Raw genomic sequence first — 24,566 nt, 5'->3', positions numbered from 1 at the left:
TGCAGCTTCCTCTACCCTCAGAAGAAGTCCAAGGACAAAAAGGCTTAGAAGCGAAAGGGGAAAAAGATTTTTTGGTTCACATCTTACCCACCCCTCCTCAAGCGCCACATCTAGGAGCCAAAATGTTGAAGAATTTTGCTCCTTAGTTCAGCTAAAACTGGGCTCTAGCTTGTCAGAAGACCAGGAGAATTATATGTAGACGCATTGAAGGGTGGGCAGAGGAAGGTTTTATTGGGTGAAAAGGGAAAAAAAGAAAAAAATTCAGCCAAGTGAGGTGGCTTCCTTCTAACAAGCCCCCCACCTCACAGATTGAATCCCAGGCCACCACACAGGAACTGAAGAGCCAGGCTCCGCCCCCTGCCTGTGGCTCCACCCCGTTCCCCCAGTGCACATTCGGGCAGGCTCAGACGAGGCCCTGGGCAGGTTCCCTCATCTGCACAAAAGCATCTGATGTCAACACTTGTGGGGTGGGTCGGAGAGTCTCTGGGGACACTTTTTTATCTGCCTAGGCATTTGGCTGTCTCATCATGGTATACAAATACTATGGGTTTTGCTATTTGCCTTAATTCCAGTGATCTCACAACACTGGTGCCCAAAACTAAACATCTCTTTCTTCCAGGAAAATTGATGTCTTACAAAAGAATATTACAAACTGTTACAAGTTTGAGCTTAATTATAAAATCTGTGGAGAGGTGTGGTGTGTAATTCAGATTATTCCAATGAAGCAGTCAAAAAATATCTACTAAAACATACCCTGGTAAACCAGTGGCTCTCAAATTTGTGGGCTAAAGAATCACCTAATTAGCTGAGCATGGTGGTGTACACCTGTGGTCCCAGCTACTCAGAGGCTGAGGTGGGAGAATCACCTGAGCCCGGGAGGGCGAGGCTGCAGTGGGCCAAGATCGTATCATTGTACTCCAGTTTGGGTGATGGGAATGAGACCCTGTCTAAAAAAAAAAAAAAAAAAAAATCACCTAGGGTGCTTGTTACGCTGCAAATTCCTAGGCTCAACTCCAGATATTCTAATGAAAGGAACTGGGGATGGAGCCCAGGATTTTGCATCTTAATCATTTCAGATGATTCAGATGCAGAAGATTCAAAAACCTCTTTTAGAGAAACATTACCCTAAGAAAAGCAGAGTTGGTCAGTTGCAGAGGTCTTCCAACTCACTTCCCATTCATTCTTTCACTCATTCTTTCCTGAACTTATTAATTCAACAAACATTTATAGTGCCCTATCGTTGTACACGGTGATGTGGACTTGGTAATGTAAAGAGACTCGGTTCCTGTCTGGATGGAACTTATATCTAATGGCTGATATATATATATATATGGCATTGATGTATGATTGACAGCATCAAGTGGTAAGTATTGAATGTGTCCATACATGCCAAAGAGAATGTTGCAGGGATTTAGAAGGAAGTTGTGTCAACGTGGATTCAAGTGGGCAGGAATGGAGGAGCTATTCTATGGAGGGGGTGGGACATTGCCTGGGCCCTGACTGATGAGGAATGAGCAGGATATCGAAGAGAAGGAAACAGCATTAGCTTCATATCATAATTATTAAGCAAGAACATTCTTAATATCCATAAGCCTATACTAAAGATAGCAGAGGGGTCAAACATGCCCAGGATTAAAACTATAATCTCATTAACTACCTTCCAAGGAGAAATAAAGAATAAGAAGTGAGAAGTTCCTGAATCAGCAACATCATCTCCTTGTTTTTTCAATATTCTGATGCCAATTGGACCATTTTTGTGCTAATAAGTTGATCAATAGTAGGATGTTTTGACGTGACATGTTTATATAGTATTGCTTTTCTCCTAGGTCCATAGCTATTTCATCCAGCTACTTCCAAAAAGTTAAAAACACTAAACATAAGATCCTTGTAGGGTATAAGCAATTAGCACTCTAGGAAGATTAGGACTGTTTGAAACCAAGAGAGGCAGATTAATCTAATTAAAAATTACTTCTTATTTAACAAAGAGGTCTGTATTCATTAAGACTTCTACTTAGACATACTATTTTTAGCTATATTTTGCCAATCCTATTACATGTGTGAAAAATAAATAAATCTCGGAAATCTTGGGGCTCCAAAATCACTAAGCTAAAGGGAAAAGTCAAGCTGGGAACTGCTTAGGGACAACCTGCCTCCCACTCTATTCAAAGTCATCCCTCTGCTCACTGAGATAAATGCATATCTGATTGCCTCCCTTGGAAAAGCTGATCAGAAACTCAAAAGGATGTAACCATTTGTCTCTCACCTACCTGTGACCTAGAAGCCTCCTCCCTGCTTCAGTTGTCCTGCCTTTTAGGACAGAACCAGTGTACGTCTTTTATTTATTTATTTATTTATTTATTTATTTATTTATGAGACAGAGTCTCACTCTGTCGCCGAGGCTGGAGTGCAGTGGCCCCTGATCTCGGCTCACTGCAAGCTCCGCCTCCCAGGTTCATGCCATTCTCCTGCCTCAGCCTCCCGAGTAGCTAAGGACTACAGGCGTCCGCCACCACGCCCGGCTAATTTTTTGTATTTTTTTAGTAGAGATGAGGTTTCACCGTGTTAGCCAGGACCAGTGTACATCTTGCACGTATTGATTGCTATCTCATAGCTCCCTAAAATGTATAAAACCAAGCTGTGCCCTGACCACCTTGGGCACACGTCGTGAAGATCTCCTGAGGCTGTGTCACAGGTGCATGTCCTCAAGCTTGGCAAAACAAACTTTCTAAATTAACTGAGACCTGGCTCAGATTTTTAGGGTTCACACATGAAAGAAATTTTATGTACTTTATTTCATGAAGACCAGTTTCTAGCTGTGCAGCCACTGTTACATTTCATGTCTTAATCTGTAAAACAGGTTTAATAACCCCTGTCTCAGAGAGGTGTTTGAGGATGAACTGAGAGGACAGTTGTGATTGAGTTTTAAAACGCATGCTGGCCGGGCGCAGTGGCTCACGCCTGTAATACCAGCACTTTGGGAGGCTGAGGCAGGTGGATTACGAGGTCAGGAGATCCAGACCAACCTGGCCAACATGGTGAAATCCTATCTCTACTAAAAATACAAAAATTATCTGGGCGTGGTGGTGTGCGCCTGTAGTCCCAGCTACTTGGGAGGCTGAGGCAGGAGAATTGCTTGAATCAGGGAGGCGGAGGTTGCAGTGAGCCGAGATCACATCGCTGCACTCCAGCCTGGTGACAGAGCGAAACAATGTCTCAAAAAAAAAAAAACAAAAAAACCCCAAAAACCAAAAAACAAAAAACCCAAAACCAAAACCCACACTAAGAATGAGTGTAAGTTATGAGTTTTCCAGCCATTCTAAAATCTTCCTCGGGATAAAAAGCAGGATCACAGAGAGCTAGAACATACAATTATACCTCGTCCCAGAACTTGCAAGATATTATATTAACAAGGAAGGCTTCCCAGCCCTTCTTGTTAATATCTTACAAAGCGTGCAAGCCAAAATACTGAAGCAGTTGTATCCCAGAGTTTCCATGAGTTTGTACAGGGGTGGTACATCTGGTGGCACAGACTCTGGCGCTGGGCGACTGGGTTTTTAATCTTAGATCCATTCCTTACGATTTACCTGGCTTTGAAGGTACTGAACCTTGATGTGCCTTAGTTTTCTTATCTGTGAAGTAGACGTAAAAAGATTGTTGTGATTCAATGAATCCATAAACATCTACACACATAAAGCATTCCTATCTGCCCCTAGAGAAGGTTGTGTTAGCTGTTGTCATGAGCTCCGATGTTAAGGAAGGTACACAAGGGCATGACAGTTTCAGTTTCATGGAGTGTATAGGAAGACTGGAGATGTATTGATACATACATAAAAATCAAATAGAGGATGGAAAATTAGCAAGACACCATGCCTAGAACAATTATTTATATTGTAACCACCCAAGGGGTTCACCTTGCCCGCTGCCGGGACAGAGCTGATTCATCAAGACAGGGGAATTGCAATAGAGAAAAAGTAATTCACACAGAGCCAGCTGTGTGGGAGACCAGAGTTTTGTTATTACTCAAATCAGTATCCCAAGCATTTGGGGAGCAGAGTTTTTAAAGCTAACTTGGTGGGTGGGGGGTAAGCCAGTGAGCCAGGAGTGCTGATTGGTCAGAGATGAAATCGGTAAGTCAGTGAGCCAGGAGTGCTGATTGGTCAGAGATGAAATCGGTAAGCCAGTGAGCCAGGAGTGCTGATTGGTCAGAGATGAAATCGCAGTAAATCAGCTGTCTTCTTGCACTGAGTCAGTTACTGGGTGGGGGCCATAAGAGCAGATGAGCCAGTTTATTGATCTGGGTAGTGTCAGATGATCAAGTGCAGGGTCTGCAAAATATCTCAAGCACTGATCTTAGGAGCAGTTTAGGGAGGGTCAGAATCTTGTAACCTCCAGCTGCATGACTCCTAAACCGTAGTTTCTAATCCTGTGGCTAATGTTAGTCCTACGAAGGCAATCTAGTCCCCAAGCAAAAAGGGGGTCTGCTTGGGAAAGGGCTGTTACTATCTTTACTTAAACTATAAACTAAATTTCTCCCAGAGTTAATTCAGCCTACCCCCAGGAATGAACAAGGACAGTTTGGAGGTTAGAAGCAAGATGGAGTCTTGCTTATCTCTTTAGATAAGCTTTCACTGTCTCAGTCATAATTTTCCAAAGGTGGTTTCAATATCATCCCTTATAACAGAAACATTTAAGACTGTTTGTAAGAATGCATATATAAAATAGTGTGCACAGGTTTAAAATATGAGAATAGTAGAAGTAGGAACATTAAGGAGGACTGGAGAAGAATCCAGTACAAAAAAAGCATCCCATGGCATCTTATGTACATACAATGGATGGGCCACATGGTTGACTCTAAGCTTTCTAGCAACCATTGCAAAAGGGAAACTCGGTCAGTCAGTCACAAGATAAAAGCAGGCCAATTGTTCAGGAGAAGTACAATTATTCCTTATATTAAGACTGAGGACTAAGCTCTGATTTTTTCTTATCTTGCTCCAATTCTTATCTAAGGGGTCTGGGGAGTCATGCCCTACAAGCCATAAATTCTCATCAGATGGGTTTTGTTTAACCCTACATATTGCTACTTACTTTCCTTTCTGAATCTGGCATAACATTATATGGCAAAGAAGAAAATCAAAATATTTTACCCCCAAACATGGTTCTTTGCATATTTTGAAATGGCCATGTAAAGCTGTCCTTTCTGGAGGGTGGGGGGGAAATTTACATCTCTAAAGAATCTCTGTTCACATAGCTAGATCTTTTTCTTCCAGGCCCTCCCAATCCTGAGGAGATTAACTGAGAGTCTAGCACCTTCTAAAGGTCTGAATAGGAAACAATTGTCATCTATTGTCTCTAAGGGCAGCCACTATGAGACTTCAAAAGAACCTCAGTCTCCACAGTCTTTTATCTGAACCTGAATATTTCCTTTCTATTGATCCCAGGTCTTTAGACAAACTCAACCAATCGGCAGCCAGAAAATGTTTAAGTTTATCTATAGCCTGAAAGCCCCCATCCCCATTCCTTTCGAATTGTCCCACCTTTCTCCACCAAACCAATGTATTTCTCGAATGTATTTGATTGATGTCTCATGCCTCCCTAGAATGTATAAAATCAAGCTGCACCCTGACCACCTTGGGCATATGTTCTCAGCACCTCCTGAAGGCTGTGTCATGGGCCATGGTCATTCACATTTGGCTCAGAATAAATATCTGCAAATATTCTACAGAGTTTGACTGTTTTCGTCAACACAAGACCAGAGGGGATACTCCCAGCCATCATCTTTGAGATAAGGCTGAGTCATGTAATAAACAACATCTCTGATATGTTTTCAGCAGATGAACCAGTGTTTTACAGAACTGCTTCCCATACTGTTAGGTAGATCATCACCGGAAGCCCATTCCAGTAACAGCAGTTCTGTGAGGAGGCGGAACTGTGTGTTCCAGCTCTCTGAGATTCTGCTTTGTATCCTCAGGAAGATTTTAGAATGGCTGGAAAATCCGTAATTTATACTCATTCTTACTTGTTTGGGTTTTATAACACAATCACAACTGTCGTCTCATTTCATCCTCAAAAACCTCTCTGAGACAGGGATTATTAAAACTGTTTTACAGATTTAGAAACCGAATATATGCGTGGTTGGACAGCTGGAAAATTATGGAACAAGGATTTGATCCTGCTAATTCCCAGTCTAATCTTGGGCCATGCCTTTATTACCAAACCTCTTAGAGCCCTCTCTTCCTTGAATTTTTTCGCTCCATTAAAATCTGATTTTTATATCAACACCTCCGTTGAGATTGCTATTATAAAACTCACAAATGATATTTTTATTGTCAAACCCAGTAACCCCTTTTTTTCAGCCTTTAAAAACAAAATTTGAACACTAGGTGTGGTGGCTCACACCTGTAATCCCAGCACTTTGGGAAGCTGAGGAGGGAGGACTGCTTGAGGCCAAAGTTAGAAACCAGCCTGGGCAACATAGCAAGAACCCTGTCTCTACAAACAATTTAAAAATTAGCTTGGTTTGGTGATGTGCATCTGTAGTCCCAGCTACTTGGGAGGCTGAGGCAGGAGGATTGCTTGAGCCCAGGAGTTCGAGGCTGCAGTGAAGCGTGATTGCATCAGTGCACTCCAGCTTGGGCAACAGAGTGAGACCCTGTCTGTTATTTACAAAGATACTCTTTGGCATTCTGTTTTCCTTTGGCCTTGGGGATTCTTGTTACTCCTGTTATCCCTCCCACCTCTCTGATGACTTCTCCTCCTTGGCCTTTATGAGCAGCTCCTCTCCAGCCCACATCCCAAATGCTGGCGCTCCCTGAGGGTCCATCTTTGGTCCTCTCCTCTTCTTACTCTATGCATTTTTCCCAAGAGAGCCAATCGCCTTCCATGAATTCAGACACCATCTTGAAAGCATGAATTCCCAGACACGCACAGCAAGGTCACGTCTTCCATGGGGTTGAGTTCCAAGGTCTGAGGCTGAGGTAAAAATAGCATTTTCTCACTGTGAGATTTGTTTGTTTTGTGTTGTTTTGTTTCTGATGAAACAGCTGGCTCAGATTTGGAGCCATTATGTAGAAAAACAATGTTTTTTGTTTTTGTTTTTGAGATGGAGTCTTACTCTGTTGTCAGGCTGGAGTGCAGTGGTGCAGTCTTGGCTCACTGCAACCTCTGACTCCCTGGTTCAAGTGATTCTCCTGCCTCAGCCTCCCAAGTAGCTGGGATTACAGCCTGACATCACGCCTGGCTACGTTTTGTATTTTTAGTAGAGAGGGGGTTTCACCATGTTGGCCAGGATGGTCTCATCTCCTGACCTCATGATCCGCCCTCCTCGGCCTCCCAAAGTGCTGGGATTACAAGCATGAGCCACCGCGCCCGGCCAAAACAATGTTTTTTTAAAGGTTGGAATTTTACTCAGAGAGTTCACAATGTGAGAACGTACAAGAGAAATGAGGCCATCGGAGGAACAGCAGATTCACACCTTGCATTTCATGGTCAGTTTAGAGCACGTAGCCATGAAGTGAAATGGCAGAAAAAAAATTTCAGTAATTTTTCCTTTCTCTCTGTGATTTATTTAGGAGCAAGCCCACACTGTGAATTTGTGTAACGAAGACTCTGTTCATCTCCGCCCCATCTCTCGCTGTCTACCTGCTAGGCCTTTCCCGTTTGGTTGTCCTGCAAGATTTCAAATTCAACATGTCCAATATTTCATTTATTGTCTTTACCTCCCATCCCGTTTTAATTAGATGTAGCAAGATGTTCACTGAATATTGTTGCTGTAACAAAGATACTCCCAAATTTTAATGCTTAACCAATAAAAACTTATTTCTCATCTCATATCCAAAGTAGGTGTTCTAGGGCAGGAGGCAGGGGGTGAAATTGGGGCGTGAGAGGTCAGCTCCGCAAAGTCATTCAAAGGTCCAGACTGAAGACTCTGCCATCTTCCATAGGTGGCTTCCAAGGTTGCCTTGGTGTCACCCGGACAGGAGAAGGGAACAGAAAAGAGGATGCAGAAGGGCATATCTAAATTTTAGCATCACCCTTATGAAGTATGCATATGCCAGCAATAAGTCTACGGTATGGGAGGGAGCATAACACCAGACTTTGGTGGACAGTTTGTCTGTCACACTCCCTTCCTCCCTGTTTCTCATCTGTCCTTCCATAAGTATTTCCTGTGTTTTGTTTTTTTCTGTAAAATGGGCCAATAATAGTACTCTCCACAGGAGTTGTTATGAAAATTGAGATAGTGTATGTGAAGCAATTAGAATATGCCTGAGTCATATGGATGTGCCATAGCGTATGAATGATAATGGCTATTAATTAGCTGCGGGACTTCCTCAGCTACCCAGCTGTGCCAAGCTAGAAACTCTCTTCCCTCATCATCCACCTCCAATCAACAAGTCCTGCTTGTTAATTTAAAAATTCCTACATATTTACTTTTCTTTAAATCCAAGTAATAGGCCTGCAGGTCTCTGTCGAGCCGCAGATGCAGGTCTCTGTTCCACAGGATGGGGTTTGTTAAAGTTGTTAAAAATAAGGCCTACTTTAAGAGATACCAACTGAAATTTAGAAGACGACGAGAGGGTAAAACAGATTACTACGCCCAGAAACGCTTGGTGATACAGGATAAAAATAAATACAGCACACCCAAATACAGGATGATAGTTCGTGTAACGAACAGAGATATCATTTGTCAGATTGCTTAGGCCATATCGAGGGGGATATGATAGTCTGCGCAGCATATGCACACAAACTGCCAAAATACGGTGTGAAGGTTGGCCTGACAAATTATGCTGCAGCGTCTTGTCCTGGCCTGCTGCTGACCCGCAGGCTTCTCAGTAGGTTTGGCATGGACAAGATCTATGAAGGCCAAGTGGAGGTGACTGGTGATGAATACGATGTGGAAAGTACTGATGGTCAGCCAGGTGCCTTTACCTGCTATTTGGATGCAGGCCTTGCCAGAACTACCACTGGCAATCAAGTTTTTGGCACCCTGAAGGGAGCTGTGGATGGAGGCTTGTCTATCCCTCACAATACCAAACGATTCCCTGGTTATGATTCCAAAAACAAGGAATTTAATGCAGAAGTACACCAGAAGCACATCAGGGGCCAGAATGTTACAGATTACATGTGCTACTTAATGGAGGAAGATGAAGATGCTTACAAGAAACAGTTCTTTCAATATATAAAGAACAATGTTAACTCCAGACATGATGGAAGAGATATACAAGAAAGCTCATGCTGCTATACGAGAGAATCCAGTCTATGAAAAGAAGCCCAAGAAAGAAGGTTTTTAAATTTTTTTTGAGACAGAGTCTCGCACTGTCACCCGGGCTAGAGTGCAATGGCGTGATCTCAGCTCATTGCAACCTCCGCCTCCCTGGGTTCAAGTGCTTCTGCTACCTCAGCCTCCCGAGTAGCTGGGATTTACAGGCGCCCGCCACCACGCCCAGCTAATTTTTTGTGTTTTTAGTAGAGACGGGGTTTCACTATATTGGCCAGGCTGGTCTCGAACTCCTGACCTTGTGATCTCTCTGCCTTGGCCTTCCAAAGTACTGGGATTACAGGTGTGAGCCACTGCGCCCGGTCAAACCAAACAATTTTCTATGAGGATTTTTCAGATAAAGACAATAAACTTATTGACAGAAAAAAAAAAGCGAGTAATAGATGTTTCTGATGTGGAAATTATAACATATGGATTTAGATTTTTTTTTTTAAGAAAACATAACAAGAAACACTCTCCCTGAGGGATCCGATGTGTTTATATGGCTTCAATTGCCATCTTGAAAATGGTCACATATGACTATGGAACTGGATTGGAGCTCCCAGCTGGAAGGAATAGTGAAAAGTCTTCTTGTTCCCTCATTATTTTTAAATTTTTATTATTTTTTTTAAGACAAGGTCTCTCTCTGTTACCCAGCTGGAGTGCAGTGGCACCACCATAGCTCACTGCAACCTCAACTCCTGGGCTCAAGCAATCCTCCTGCCTCAGCCTCCTGAGTAGCTGGGATTACAGGTACATGCCACCACACCTGGCTATTTGAAAATTTTTTTTGGTAGAGATGGGGGCTTGCTATTGTTGCCCAGGCTGCTCTCAAACTCCTGGGCTCAAGCAATCCTCCCACCTCAGCTCTCCAAAGTGCTGGGATTACAGGCAAGAGCTACTGTGCCAGGCCTGTCCCCTCATTTTAGAACTAAGGAAACTGCAGCCCAGATAATGGCAAAGTGGGGCCTAGGACCCAGGTCTTTTGACTCCAGTCTTGCCTTCCGTGATACTCAGCTGCCTTAATTAATTCCACAGAAAGCCAAAACGAACCATACAACTCCTCTCCCCTCCTCCTCACAATTTTTGTTTGTTGTCTGTTAAATGGAAGTGGCTGCTGCATGAATTTCCCCTAATCTCCTATGGTTACCAAACCAATGAAAATTCTAGAGTACTAAGTTCTGATTCTTCTAACGTGGTTACTCTGACCTCAAGCCCAACCATAGCCCAGTCCACCTCCCTGCTTTTTATTCTGAGCAGCAGATGGCACTGTGTCCAAGTCTGGAAACATGCTGTCTGTTTCCAGGGAAAGTTGGGGGAAATGCACTCAAGCTTCCTGCTAAACACTCCTGTAATTTTCTTGATGCACTCACCCTCCTCCTCCCAGGCTTGAGTGTGATCTGTGTGCTAACAGGCACAAGTAACACTGTCAATATGTGTGTAATGTATGTGGTTCTGGACGAGTGGGCTTAGACTGCTAGTCCGTCACGAACTTGCTTCCTCTCCTTCCTGGGCACACAGCTGGACTACATTTCTCGGTTTCCAACAGAGTTAGATTTGGCCGTATGTCCAAGTTGTGGCCAATAAAATGCAAGAGGAAGTGATGTGTGCCATTTGTAGGCCCCAACTGTAAACTCACACGCTCTTTGCCCTCCACTAGCTGATGTCAGTGCCCAAAATGACCTTAGAGGTCATGGGCTGAAGATGGTGGAATTGCGACCACCTTGGGTCCCTGAATGACTGCATGGAGCCGAGTCCCTGCATTGACTTGGATCTACATTGGGCTGTTACACAAGTTTAGAATTAAACTGTAATGTGTGAAGCCACTGAAATTTTTTGCAGTAATTTCTCTGCCACAACTGATACACAGATTAACTGATGAAACCCTAATGTCCTATATGATATTCCTGTAGAAAATATTTCATAGGAAGTATCCATGTTTCTGCACAATAGGGATTTCTTTCTCCATGTGAGACTCCAAACAGGTTCCCTGTCAAAAGGGGTTGTAAAGACCTCCCCACTCCAATTGTTTTAGCAGGCAAAGGACTTGATCTGCAGACTCAAAGGCAGGCAGCTAGCAAGGAGAAAGCACAGTAGCTTAGGAAAAAGACTGTAGCATGTGGTCAAATTTGTTTATGAGTAAAGCAGGTAACGAGGAATTCGCCAAGCATTTTGGAGTGAATTAAATCTTTCAGTGAAGATAAAGTTACTGTAATAAGAACTATTCAGGTTGGAAGAGTGTCTTTAAAGCTAGCCACCAACAATTTCTCACCTCCCTGTAAACACATGTTTCTCTTACATCAAGAGGTGGATTCTGCCTGTAATCTCAGCACTTTGGGAGGCTGAGGCAGGAGGATTGCTTCAGCCCAGCAATTTGGGACCAGCCTAGGCAACATAGCCCTGTCTCTACAATTTTTTTTTTTTTTTTAAATTAACCAGGTATGGTGGTGCATGCTTGTAGTCCCAGCTACTCAGGAGGCTGAGATGAGATCACTTTGAGCCCAGGAGTCTGAAGCTGCAGTGAGCTATGATCATACCTCTGCACTCCAGCCTGGGTGACAGAGTGAGACCCTGTCCAAAAAAAAAAAAAAAAAAAGGAAGTGGATTCTGTTCCCCCCACCCTTGAATCTGGGCTTGAATATGACTTGCTTTTGCTAACAGAATGCAGCTGAAATGGTGCTGTGCCAGTTCTGGGCACAGGCAGCTCCTACTCTCTTGAAATCCCGTTGCCTTGCAGAGAGGAAGTCCCTGTACCCTATGGAGGAAGAGAGGCCTTGATGGAGAGAACCCAGAGGCCAAAGGCCAGCACCACCTGCTTGGTATTGAGTAAGTCTTCATGATGCTTGGGCCCCAGCTGAACTCCACTTGGTTGCAGCTGCCTGCATAACCACAATCCACACCACATGGGGCAGAGCTGTTGACCTGAGGTCAGTGCACCCTCAGAATCATAAGAAATAATAACTCCTTGGCTGGGCGCAGTGGCTCACGCCTGTAATCCCAGCACTTTAGGAGGCCAAGGTGGGTCAATCACCTGAGGTCAAGAGGTTGAGACCAGCCTGGCCAACATGGTGAAACCCTGTCTCTACTAAAAATACAAAAATTAGCCAGGTGTGGTGAGGGTTGCCTGTAATCCCAGCTACTTGGGAGGCCGAGGCAAGAGAATCACTTGAACCAGGAGGCAGAGGTTGCAGTGAGCAGAGATCACACCACCGCTCTCCAGCCTGGGCAACAAGAGTGAAACTCTGGCTCAAAAAAGAGAGGAGCGGAGAGGAGGGGAGAGGAGAGAGCCATGTTACCTGACTAGGGTTCCAGGGCTTAACTTTTCCCCTCGGCATAATGAGTTTGAAAGGTCCTGAACTTTCTTTTTCTTTTGACACCTATGACTGAGTCTGTTAGGCCAGGGGGTACCCAAAGATCATTGAGATGCAATTCCTGCCATCATGGAGCTCGTAGCCAAGCAGAGGGAGACAGAAATGCAAACAAACAGCGAGTTTTTGGAATTGCTACTGAGTGGGGGACAAAAAAAAATGGAAGCAATCCACTTTGAAAAGCTTAAGCTGAGTTGGGAAGATGAATAGGATAGGATGAGTAGCTGAGAGGATTGCAGAGGAGGAGCAAAACCATTCGAGGCAGAGGCAGCTCATGTACAAAGGCAGCCTGGAGTGGCCCGATGAGGTGATTGGAGGGAATGCAGATCATTTGCAATAGCTGGGCTGAGAGGAGGCAGACCAGGTGAGGTGCGCCCCTTGCCAAGTTTCCTCTTTTTTTTTTTTTTTTTTGAGACAGAGTCTCTCTCTCTCTCTCTGTCACCCAGGCCGGAGTGCAGTGGCCCTATCTCGGCTCACTGCAACCTGCGCCTCCTGGGTTTAAGCGATTCCCCTGTCTCAGCCTCCCGAATAGCTGGGATTATGGGCATGCATCACCATGCCAGCTAATTTTTGTATTTTTAGTAGAGATGGGCTTTCACCATGTTGGCCAGGCTGGTCTTGAACTCCTGACCTCAAGTGATCCACCCACCTCAGCCTCACAGAGTGCTGGGATTACAAGAGCTTCCTCATTCTTAACGTGCATGGCTCACCACTGGCTTGTGATGCTCTGTGCCACATGGTGCCAGATGACACCATGAGCTGTGTACCTTCACCCCTGCCCACATGGCGTATCAGGATCAAACAAGGCAGCTCATCCATTTTGGGGTGAGCAGTGTACAAATGGAGCATCAGGCTCAGGTTTTAAGTGACAAATGAAACAAATGTGCCCTCCAAGGTTCATCAACATTCCTCACTTGGAGAACTGGTTGTCTTTTGTATCACCTCTGGTTTTCATAAGAAGCTTGAATTTGCGTTCTTTGTACTTTTTTATTTTATTTTATTATTTTAGAGATGGAGTCTCACTCTGTTGCCCAGATTGGAGTGCAGTGGTGTGATCTAACTCACTGCAGCCTCAAACTCCTGGGCTCAAGCAATCCTCCTGAGTAGCTGGGACTATAGGTGCATGCCACCACACTTGGCTAAATTTTAAATTTTTTTGTAGAGATGGGGTCTCACTATGTTGCCCAGGCTGGTCTTGAACTCCTGGTCTCAAATGATATTCCCACCTCAGCCTTCTAAAGTGTTAGGATTACGGGCATGAGCCACTGAGCCCAACCCCTTTGTACTTTTATTACGTAAGGCAATGGTTGTCACATGTTTTCATCTTCCTAATTTTAACCTTCCTGCCTACAAGAACAAAAACAAAAAAGATCATTCTACCTTCAGTCTTTTTAGTTGTTTGCATTAGAGGAAGGAAAAATGACTTTTCTTATTCCTCTGAGGTTGGAGAGGAAAAATCCTTTTTGCTGACCCCACCTCTTGCTTTTTGGGACCAGAAGTATCCAAAACTGGACGTGTAAGAAGATCCACTGGAAGGCAAGAAAAACATTGGAACTTCTAGGTGTGTGTGTGTGTGTGTGTGTGACAGAGTCTCACTCTACTGCCCAGGCTGGAGTGCAGTGGTGCAATCACAGCTCACTGCAACCTCTGCCTCCCAGGTTCAAGTGATTCTTCTGCCTCAGCCTCAGGTCATGAGCTGGGATTATAGGCGTGCACCACCATGTCTGGCTAATTTTTGTATTTTTAGTAGATACAGGGTTTCACCATGTTGGCCAGGCTGGTCTCGAACTCCTGGCTTCAAGTGATCCGCCTGCCTCGGCCTCCCAAAGTGCTGGGATTATAGGCATGAGCCACCATGCCCAGGATGCCTGTGGGTTTTTTAATTGTAAGAACGGTTAATATGAGATCAACCCTCAACAAAATTTTAAGGGCATGAGACAGTATTGTTAGCGATAGGTGCAGCATTGTACAGCAGATCTCCTTGTGTTTGCTTTCTAATCTAAGCTGCACTTAATATATCATCCATACATATCAATAAGTTATAACTGAACATATATATGTAATAATTAATAAAATGGAATAGAATAAAACAAAGTACCTGATCAAATCAGGTAAGCAATCAAGAAAGCTTGGAGATGTTTTTAAATTTTGAGATAGGGTCTTGCTCTGTTGCCTAAGCTGCAGTACAGTGGTGCAAGCATAACTCACTATAGCCTCAAACTCCTGGGCTCGAGCGATCTTCCCGCCTCAGCCTCTGAGTAGCTGGGACTATAGGCACGTGCCACCACACCTGGCTAAATTTTAAATTTTTTGTAGATACCGAGTCTCACTATGTTGCCCAGGCTGGTCTCGACTGCTGACTTCAAGCAATCCCTGCTTCTCAGCCTCTCAAAATGCTGGGATCACAGGTGTGTGCCGCCATGCCCGGCCAAAGTTTAGAGATTATACTGCCCTAGTAATTTGCACCTTCTAGGCTTCTCCTGAAGTCCCATAAAAGGGGCCCTCCTATCTTTGTGCTTAGATGAGCAGCTGCATACACAACTTCTGCAGAAGGAACCCAGGAGAGGAGTCCTCTGTCGTCCCTAGTGCCATAGCATAGTCATGAGCTCCAGGCCATTTCTGCATTGTCCTGTCCAAGCGGAAGTGCTCAGTCCGGAAGTCAGCTCCCTTTCTGGTTCAGAACTGTTCCCCCAATCTGTTGCCTTTATCACAATGCCCCCACCACCCTCCATGCCCCTTCCCTTCATTCCTGGGTCTGGGACACTGATTCTCACCTGTCCCAGGCATACCGCCTCCAGCCCTCCTGCCCCACTCTCTAGCAGTCTGCCCCTCCTTCTACCCCAGCCTTGTCCCAGACTTTAGATATTACCCAGCCTTGGTAACATCCGAAGTCTGTCCTTAATACACCAGTGTCCCACCCGGGGACAGTGTTACTCTGATTTTGAAAGAAGAGTAATTATACTCTTCTGTTACAATAGTAATAGTAGTGACAGCTGCCGTCATACCTGCTAGGTGCCCTGCACTTGATGTGATAATCTTCAGTATGCATGGTGACTTTAAAGTGAATGACACTTTAGAAATGAAACAATTGAAGCTGACAGTTGAAGCCCAAAATCTAAGCTGGGATTTGCACACTAATGACCCACCTGCCACCAAAGCCTAAATCTTCCTGCCATACCTCATTGCTTTTCTGACCACCCCTGCAGGGCCTAGAGTGGTGGGTGTTAGCTTATGCTAAACTAGGGCTGGAGTGGCCTTGCTGGGTGAGAAGTAATCCCTCTTCCTCCCCACTAATTTGCAGGCTGTGACCAAAATAAATAAGATAGAATAGAGTAAGTCGGTTGGAAATACTTGAGGCTCCTTTGGGGGCAGAATCTGAATAATAACTCAAAGAAATCCCAAAGGATTAGAGCTTTGTCTAATCTGCTGATGATATTTAGACACAGAGCTCACATCTATGATCCCAACACTTTGAGTGGCTAAGGTGGAAGGATGGCTTGAGACCAGGAGTTTGAGGCCAGCCTGGGCAACATAGTGAGACCTGGTCTCTACAAAAAAAATATTTTAAAAATTAGCTGGGTGTGGTGGAGTGTACCTGTAGTCTCAGCTACTCAGGAGGCTGGGGTGGGAGGATCACTTGAGCCCAGGAGGTTGAGGCTGCAATGAGCTGTGATCTCACCACTGCACTCCAGCCTGGGTTACAGTGAGACCTCATCTGTATTAAAATAAAAAACAAATAAACTAAAACGTAATGATAAAGAATAAATACAGGCCGGGCACGGTGGTCCACGCCTGTAATCTCAGCACTTTGGGAGGCCGAGGCGGGTGGATCACAAAGTCAGGGGTTCAAGACCAGCCTGGCCAACATGGTGAAACCCCGTCTCTACTAAAAATACAAAAATTAGCTGGGCATGGTGGCGTGTTCCTGTAATCCCAGCTACTCAGGAGGCTGAGGCAGGAGGATTGCTTGAACTCAGGAGGCGGAGGTTGCAGTGAGCTGAGATCGCGCCACTGTATTCCAGCCTGGGTTATAGGGTGAGACTCCGTCTCGGAAAAAAAAAAAAGAATAAATAATCCAGTGATGACTATTACCAGTTTTCTTTAAGCCTAGGCCCAGCCTTGGCCCATGGCCTCAGCCCTTGGATTGATACGGCTTATTTAGGCATTTAAAGGTCGACATCTGCCTCCTGCTGTTTAATTTCCTGCAGCCTGACAGATTCACCAATTACCAAGGAGAAAGCCTGCCTTCCTTGTGCTGTGTGTAAACGAGGCTTCCATCAGCACAGACACACACAGGCTGCAAATGGACCAGACCTGCCCCCAATTCCACACCCATGGCCACAGCAAAGAATGCTGTGTTCCCCTTCCTCAGCCCTCACACCCAGGTTAATACTTGGGCTCACACCCTCAGCCTCATGCCCAGGTTAACATCTGGGCTAATTTCATTTTTTCACTTTTTGGGTTTTCAGATGCCCCCCCAGCGGAATCAAAATGACAGATTTATGTCACATTGTGGGTTTGGATCAGAAAGCACCCTTGAGCAATACTTTGATTCTGTGTTTCTTCCCGTCCTCAGCTACTTCTTGGAAGAGCAGTGGAGAGAAAAATATTGTTTCTTTTTCTTGGGAAATTGGCAGAGGCATGCTGAAGAAATCAGCTACAGCTGGTCTCCACACCTGGATAAATTTTTAATAAGAACTTAATGCACCCGCCCTCCAGAAAGGGTGGTCCGTGGTGCCTATGGTGTTGTCTCTCCCAGGGAGGGCTCTTCTGGGCAGCTTTCTCTGTGACCTGGAGAGCAAAGCGTCTATTTCCATCACATTTCAGCTGCCAAACTCCCCTTTAAACGTAAGTAAGCCATTTGATTTCTGCTGCCTTTGTTTTCCATAAAAGGGCATTTAAAAAAATATAATTCTCCAAGAAATCTCTAGTTGTTTTGAAATAAAAAGCTAATTTTTGCTCTTGATCTCATTTCTTCCAGTTATTCTCTGCTTTGCCCTTCTTGGTTTGTGGAGCCTCATACAAATTCATTAGCACTTTTCCAGCATCACAGGTTGGAACTGAGGGTTCCAAAGAGCAAAATGCATTTTGGCTGAAGCAGAGCCAGGAATCCATGTTGTTTGCCATTGGCGCCATCCAATTCATTTGTTCTGAATAAGGGAATAAAGTTAGTATTTATTCCCTTCATGATTCTTGTATTTCAAGAAAAAAAAAAGTGCTCTACAGGCTTTTTTCCCCCAGCAGGTACTGATTGATTTGTTTGAATTTTGAGCTGCAATCAAGGATGGAGAATCTAACTGATCTCCTTGCTCACCAAATATTTATGACCTGTGCATAGAATATTGACTAATCTCTAATGTGCAGTCTTCTTGATGAAAAGGGAAGGGATAGCTGGGGCTCGTTATTGTGTCTCTTCAGTGGATTAGAGAGATTAGCTGCCTAAGATGTCCCAAAGCCTGTATCGAGTCAGGTGATCTGATCCTCATTCCCATGCAATTAACAACTTAGGAGGCCTCTCTCTCTACAATTATGACACTTGGAATTTGTATGCTCATCTTCATCATGACTATGTAGCCAACTCTTGGTGTTGTGCAATGAAAAATGGAAAATTTAAGCCAGATGATTAAAAAAAAAAGACCACGTGGCTCTAGGTATAATGAAAGACAGGCATATGTTTTCAGACACAATCTCCCTCTCTCTTACACACACTCCTTACTCTTAAATATTTGGATTTTTTACTTTACTCTGCATCTAATTTTAATCCCTTCTCAGCTGGCACCATACTATTGATGACCAGGGGACCCACAGGGATATCTAGTGACGTGCAAAGTTGACTCATCTGCTTGTGGAGGTAACCTTAGGAAACACCTTCAAGTTCCTGTCTGCAGTGGGTGTTGACCAAAGTCAGTATCATAGAAACCTCCCAATTATATGAGAGTCTCTATCTAAAAGTGAATGGAATCAATAGGAAAGTAGCATTTTCTGAATAGGTAACAGAATCCATAAAGTGCAAGTGTAAAAGGAAAATAAAAACTTGGGAACCTGGCCAGGTGCAGTGGCTCACACCTGTAATCCCAGCACTTTGGGAGGCCGAGATGGGCAGATCACGAGGTCAGGAGATCAAGACTATCCTGGCCAACATGGTGAAACCCCGTCTCTACTAAAAATACAAAAAAATTAGCCAGGCGTGGTGGTACACACCTGTAGTCCCTGCTGCTAGGGAGGCTGAGGCAGGAGAATTGCTTGAACCTGGGAGGCAGAGGCTGCAGTGAGCTGAGGTTGTGCCACTGCACTCCAGTCTGGCAACAGAGCAAGACTCCGTCTAAAAAAAAAAAATTGGGACCTCAATTCACTCTGCCAAAAGAAAAAAAAATTAAGCTGAAAGCGGAGTCATGCAAGAAGCTACGTTTTCTTTTGTTCCTAAGATAGCTATGGATAAAATATAAAACATCCCCGCAGATAGTTACTCTAAATTCACCTTACAGTGTGCGCGAGGTGAGTACATAATTGACTATTCCCCTACTTGCTCCTTTTCTCTTGCAACGTGTGGATTCAGTCATGTGACCATATCCTTCCTCTTTTCCCTCCAGCCTGCTTTTCCCCTTTAAGCCCTCAAAATCGTCTTTGGAGAAAGGCACAGACCACAGACTGTTTCTGGGACTCCATGTTTATGTCTTCCGGGCGCGTCCCTAACCTTGGCAAAATAAACTTCTAAGTTGATTGAGACGTGTCTCAGATGCTTTTTGGTTCACACAAGAAAACAAACCGATCTCAGGCCTTAGTCCCTCTGGAGAGCTTTAGAGAGGCCCATGGCTAACAGGAATCGCCCAGGTCTCATAGGGAGGGCATGGGTGGAGATCCAGCTTGCAGTTGCCAGGACAACACTGGGCTCTGGAGCAGATTACTGAAGCCTCTTTATATGTACCCAGGCATTCAGTGTGAAAGAAGGAGGCGGGAGGGGAGAGCCAGGTTAGTTTGGGAAATTTTGCATTACACAAAATTAAGCAGGTTTCTTTAGTCTTCGCTATGCAGATTTTATTGTGAATCCGTAAGAGGCAGAAAGAATAGAAAGCTTTCCCCAAACTTTTTGTCCTGAGAATCCCTTTTTCCTGGGGATCTCTAACATTTCAAAGGGCACTGTGATCCACAAAGCCCAGGCTGGAGAGAGCCACCCGGAGATGTCAAGGAAGCTCCAGCTGCCAGTCCCCAGCTCCATGGAGACTCACCTACTAGTTTAATGGGGACTTTCCAAACCCATGGGCTTCAAATTTGGGTACCCTCATCTTCAGGGTCACAAGAGGACTTTTTAAGGCTACACAGGCACACGGTTTTTGTTCTTTTTAAATTCTAGGTCCACAATTTCCATGCATTCTTTCCTATAGTTGTTCTGGTGAGAACTGAATGGCGATGAGCCATTGCCGCTGAATGGAGCCTCTCCGTTCTGTCTCCTCTTTCGTAACAGCTGCTTCATAAATGCAAGACATCCCTCACCCTCTCTCATCTTACTAGGGTGCATTGCCCCAGGGTGAACAGATATCTGGGTTGCCAGACAAATTGCTGGATTGGCTTCTTTTTTTTTTTTTTTTTTAAGAAAGTGAATAATTCTATTGACTAAGTAATAAATCTTTTTGCAGATCAGATGTTTTCTAATTCTTTGCTTTCATGAAATTTGAGAGAAGACCTAATTGAGTTGTCAGAGAATTAGATCATTAAATATTTTTGATGATAGATCACTGTATCTGAAGGAGCTTGAGTAATAATTGATATTGCCATGATAAAATTGCTTCCATTCTTGTCTTCTTCTTCTTCTCCTTCTTCTTCTCCTCCTCCTCCTCCTCCTTCTTCTTCTTTCTTCTTCTTCTTCTTCTTATGACGGAGTTTCGCTCTTGTTGCCCAGGAGGGAGTGCAATGGGCTGGTCTCAGCTCACTGCAACCTCCCCTCCCAGGTTCAAGCGATTCTCCTGCCTCAACCTCTGAGTAGCTGGGATTACAGGCATGCCCCACCACACCTGGCTAATTTTTTTGTATTTTTAGTAGCGATAGGGTTTCACCACGTTGGCCAGGCTGGTCTTGAACTCCTGACATCAGGTGATCCACCTCGGCCTCCCAAAGTGCTGGGATTACAGGCATGAGCCACTGCACCTGGCCTTTTTTTTTTTTTTCGCTTTTTGAGACAGGGTCTTGCTTTATTGCCCAGGCTGGAATGCAGTGACGCGATCACGGCTCACTGCAGCCTCATACTCCTGGGCTCAAGGGATCCTCCCAACTCAGCCTCCCTAGCAACTGGGACTACAGGTGTGAGTCATCATGCCCAGCTGCTGTTTTTATTTGTTGTAGAGATGAGGTCTCACTATGTTGCCCAAGCTGGTCTGTAACTCCTGGGGTCAAGCAATCCTCCTGCCTTGGCCTCCCAAGGTGCTGGGATTACAGGAGTGAGCAACCATGCCCAGCTTATGTACTTCTTTTTTTGTTTTGTTTTGTTTTGGAGATGGAGTCTCACTCTGTCACCCAGGCTGGAGTCCAGTGGCACGATCTCAGCTTACTGCAACCTCCGCCTCCTGGGGTTCAAGTGATTCTCCTGCCTCAGCCTTCCTGAGTAGCTGGGATTGCAGGTGCATGCCACCGCACCCGGCTAATTTTTGTATTTTTAGTAGAGATGGGGTTTCACCAACTTGGCCTGGGTGGTCTTGAACTCTTGACCTCATGATCCCCCCATCTCGGCTTCCCAAAGTGCTGGGATTACAGGCGTGAGCCGCTGCTCCTGGCCGCTTATGTACTTCTTTACATGAAAAAAGTTTTATAGTGCTTACAATAGCAGTAGCAACAATAATTGTAAAATGAGAAAAATGTTGATGAGGGCCCTGCCTATTTTAGTAAGAAGTGGAATGAAGAATAGTTTTCCCAATAAAATTCTAATTTTTATGTTATGTATATATATTTTGTTTGTTTGTTTGTTTTGAGGCGGAGTCTTGCTCTGTTGCCCAGGCTGGAGTGCGGTGGTGCGATCTTGGCTGACTGCAACCCCTGCCTCAGCCTCTTGAGTAGCTGGGACTACAGGTGCGTGGCCTTATTTTTTGTATTTTAAGTAGAGACGGGGTTTCACTTTGTTAGCCAGGATGGTGCCCTTGTGATCCGCCTGCCTTGACCTCACAAAGTGCTGCAATTACAGGCATGAGCCACCGCGCCCAGCCAATAATTTCTTAAAAATATATTTGTTATTTTGATAAATTGCATATTAACAGTACCTATAATGGTAATTCAGTCCAGAGAGATTTCTTTGATACCTGGAGCCATACGGTCACAGAAAATTTTAAAAATTAATTTCAATTTATATGCATGCTTTTGTCATAGATAATTATGAGTGGTCAATAAAAGAATTTCAGGCATTGAATATATCACATTAACATAATATAATGTAGGGAAAGTAGAATGGAAATACAAGTTTAAGCAGTAAATGGAGTAATTTTTTGCCTGTTAAAGATGAGCTTGTTCGTGTATGTTTAAACTGAATTATGTTTGATATGAAATTGCTATGGCATTTAGATTCCACAGGAAACATTTTTAGAAGTCACGTAAGAGCTTTCCTTTTAAATCATAGATGACACAAACAAATGGAAAAACTTCCAATGCTCATGAATTGGAAGAATCGATATGTTAAATGGCCATACTGCCCAAAGCAATCTACAGAGTCAACACTATTTCTATTAAACTGCCAATGTCATTTTTTTCACAAAATTAGAAAAAAAAACTATTCTAAAATTTATATGGAACCAAAAAAGAGACATCACATTATTAGACTTCAAACTATAATATAAAGCTGCATAATACTGGTACAAAAACAAACACATAGACCAATGGAACCGAATAGAGAACCCAGAAATAAGGCCACACAGCTGCAGCTGTCTGATCTTCAACAAAGTCAACAAAAATAAGCAATGGGGAAAGGACTCCCTATTCAATAAATGGTGCCAGGATAGCTGGCTGTCCACATGCAGAAGAATGAAACTGGATCCTTACCCTTCATGTAGAAAAATTAACTCAAGATGGATTAAGGATTTAAATGTAAGACCTTAAATGAAAAATCCTAGAAAGAAACCTATGAAACACCATTCTGGACATTGGTCTTAGGAAAGAATTTATGACAAAGTCCTCAAAAGCAATTGCAACAAGACCAAAAATTGACAAGTGGGATCCAATTAAAGGGCTTCTGCAAAGCCAAATAAACTATTAACATAATAAATAGACAACCTACGGAATGGGAGGATATTCACAAACTATGCATCTGACAAAGGCCTAATATCCAGAATCTATAAGGAACTTAAACAATTCAACAAGCAAGAAACAATAACCTTATTAAAATCAGGCAAAAGACATGGGCAGACACTTCTCAAAAGAAGCTGTACAAATGGCCAACAAACATATGAAAAAATGGTCAACATCACTAATCATCAGAGAAATGCAAATCAAAACTACAATGAGATACCATCTCACACCAGTCAGAATGGCTATTATTAAAAAGTCAAAAAACAACAGATGCTAGCAAGGCTTCAGAGAAAAGGGAATGCTTATTTACTGTTGATGAGGATGTAAATTAGTTCAGCTGTGGTGGAAAGCAGTTGGGAGAGTTCTCAAATAACTTAAAATAGAACTACTATTCAACCCAACAATCCCATTACTGGGTGTATATCCAAAGGAAAATAAATCATTCCACCAAAAAGATACCTGCAATCATATGTTCATCACAAGCAATATTCACAATAGCAAAGACATGGAATCAACCTAAGTACCCATCAATGCTGTACTGGATAAAGAAAATGTGGTACATATGCACCAGGGAATACTACACGGCCAGGAAAAAGAATGAAATCATGTCCTTTGCAGCAACGTGGGTGGAGATCTTCATCTTTATGTCTTTATTGTTGTGTCTTTTTTATTTTTATTTTATGTTTTGAGACAAAGTTTCACTCTGTCCACCCTGGCTGGAATGCAGTGGTGTGATCTCAGCTCACTGCAACCTCCACCTCCTGGGTCCAGGCGATTCTCCTGCCTCAGCCTCCCACGTAGCTGCGACTACAGGCACACATCACCACACCTGGCTAAGTTTTGTTTTTTTAGTAGAAGCAGGTTTTCACTATGTTGGCCAGGCTTGTCTCAAACTCCTGACCTCAAATGACCCACCTACCTCAGCCTCCCAAGGTAGCTGGGATTACAGGCGTGAGCCACCATGCCCAGCTTATCTTTGTCTTTGGTTTCATCTTTTTGTCTCATGGACATAAGGAAGGTAATAATAGACACTAGGGGCTCTTGGGTCAGGGAGAGGGAGAGGGATTAGGGTTGAAAAACTATTGAGTACTATGCTTACTACCTGGATGACAGGATCACTTGTGTACCAAACCTCAGCATCACACAAATATACCTATATAACAAACCTGACATGTACCCCCTAAGCCTAAAATAAAAGTTGAAATTATTTTTTAAAAGTTTTCCTTTTAAATGTTCAACATTTGCAATTACCAGAAGTTATATCCTTTCTGTCTATGTAAACTTATGAAGGAACATTTGAGATGTTAACTTAAATAGGTATGAGAAGCCATGGAGTTTTCTTTTTCTTTTTTTTTTTTTTGAGACAGAGTCTGCCTCTGTCACCCAGGCTGGAGTGCAGTGGCGCCATCTCGGCTCAATGCAAGCTCCACCTCCCAGGTTCACGCCATTCTCCTGCCTCAGCCTCCCGAGTAGCTGGGACTACAGGCACCCGCCACCACACCCGGCTAATTTTTTGTATTTTTAGTAGAGACGGGGTTTACACCATGTTAGTCAGGATGGTCTCAATCTCCCGACCTCCTGATCTGCCCGCTCTGCCTCCCAAAGTGCTGGGATTACAGGCGTGAGCCACCACGCTCGGCTGAGAAGCCATGGAGTTTTTGACCATTATTTTAGAAGGTAAC

At 43.9% G+C, this 24,566-nt stretch overlaps 1 protein-coding gene and 1 pseudogene across 4 annotated transcripts in view; both read left to right on the top strand.

Moving 5' to 3' along the window:
- Positions 1 to 24,566, top strand: part of CCDC3 (coiled-coil domain containing 3) — a 177,318-nt gene that overhangs the window by 5,348 nt on the left and 147,404 nt on the right. The window contains exons 2-5 of one of the 4 annotated variants that reach the window (XM_054436287.2): positions 11,991 to 12,079; positions 14,118 to 14,182; positions 17,198 to 17,469; positions 21,583 to 21,678. The gene's annotated coding sequence lies outside the window, so the exon portion shown is untranslated. Of the gene's footprint in view, positions 1 to 11,990; positions 12,080 to 14,063; positions 14,183 to 17,197; positions 17,470 to 21,582; positions 21,679 to 24,566 lie in introns of all 4 variants that reach the window. The other 3 variants (XM_054436285.2, XM_054436286.2, XM_054436289.2) reach the window with 3 other exon arrangements.
- LOC129006549 (large ribosomal subunit protein uL18-like) lies at positions 8,487 to 9,446 on the top strand (annotated as a pseudogene).

Source organism: Pongo pygmaeus, chromosome 8, assembly GCF_028885625.2.
Source record: "Pongo pygmaeus isolate AG05252 chromosome 8, NHGRI_mPonPyg2-v2.0_pri, whole genome shotgun sequence".
Lineage (NCBI taxonomy): Eukaryota > Metazoa > Chordata > Mammalia > Primates > Hominidae > Pongo > Pongo pygmaeus.
Note: the sequence above shows the minus strand (reverse complement) of the source record. Positions and strands in the feature narration are given on the sequence as shown.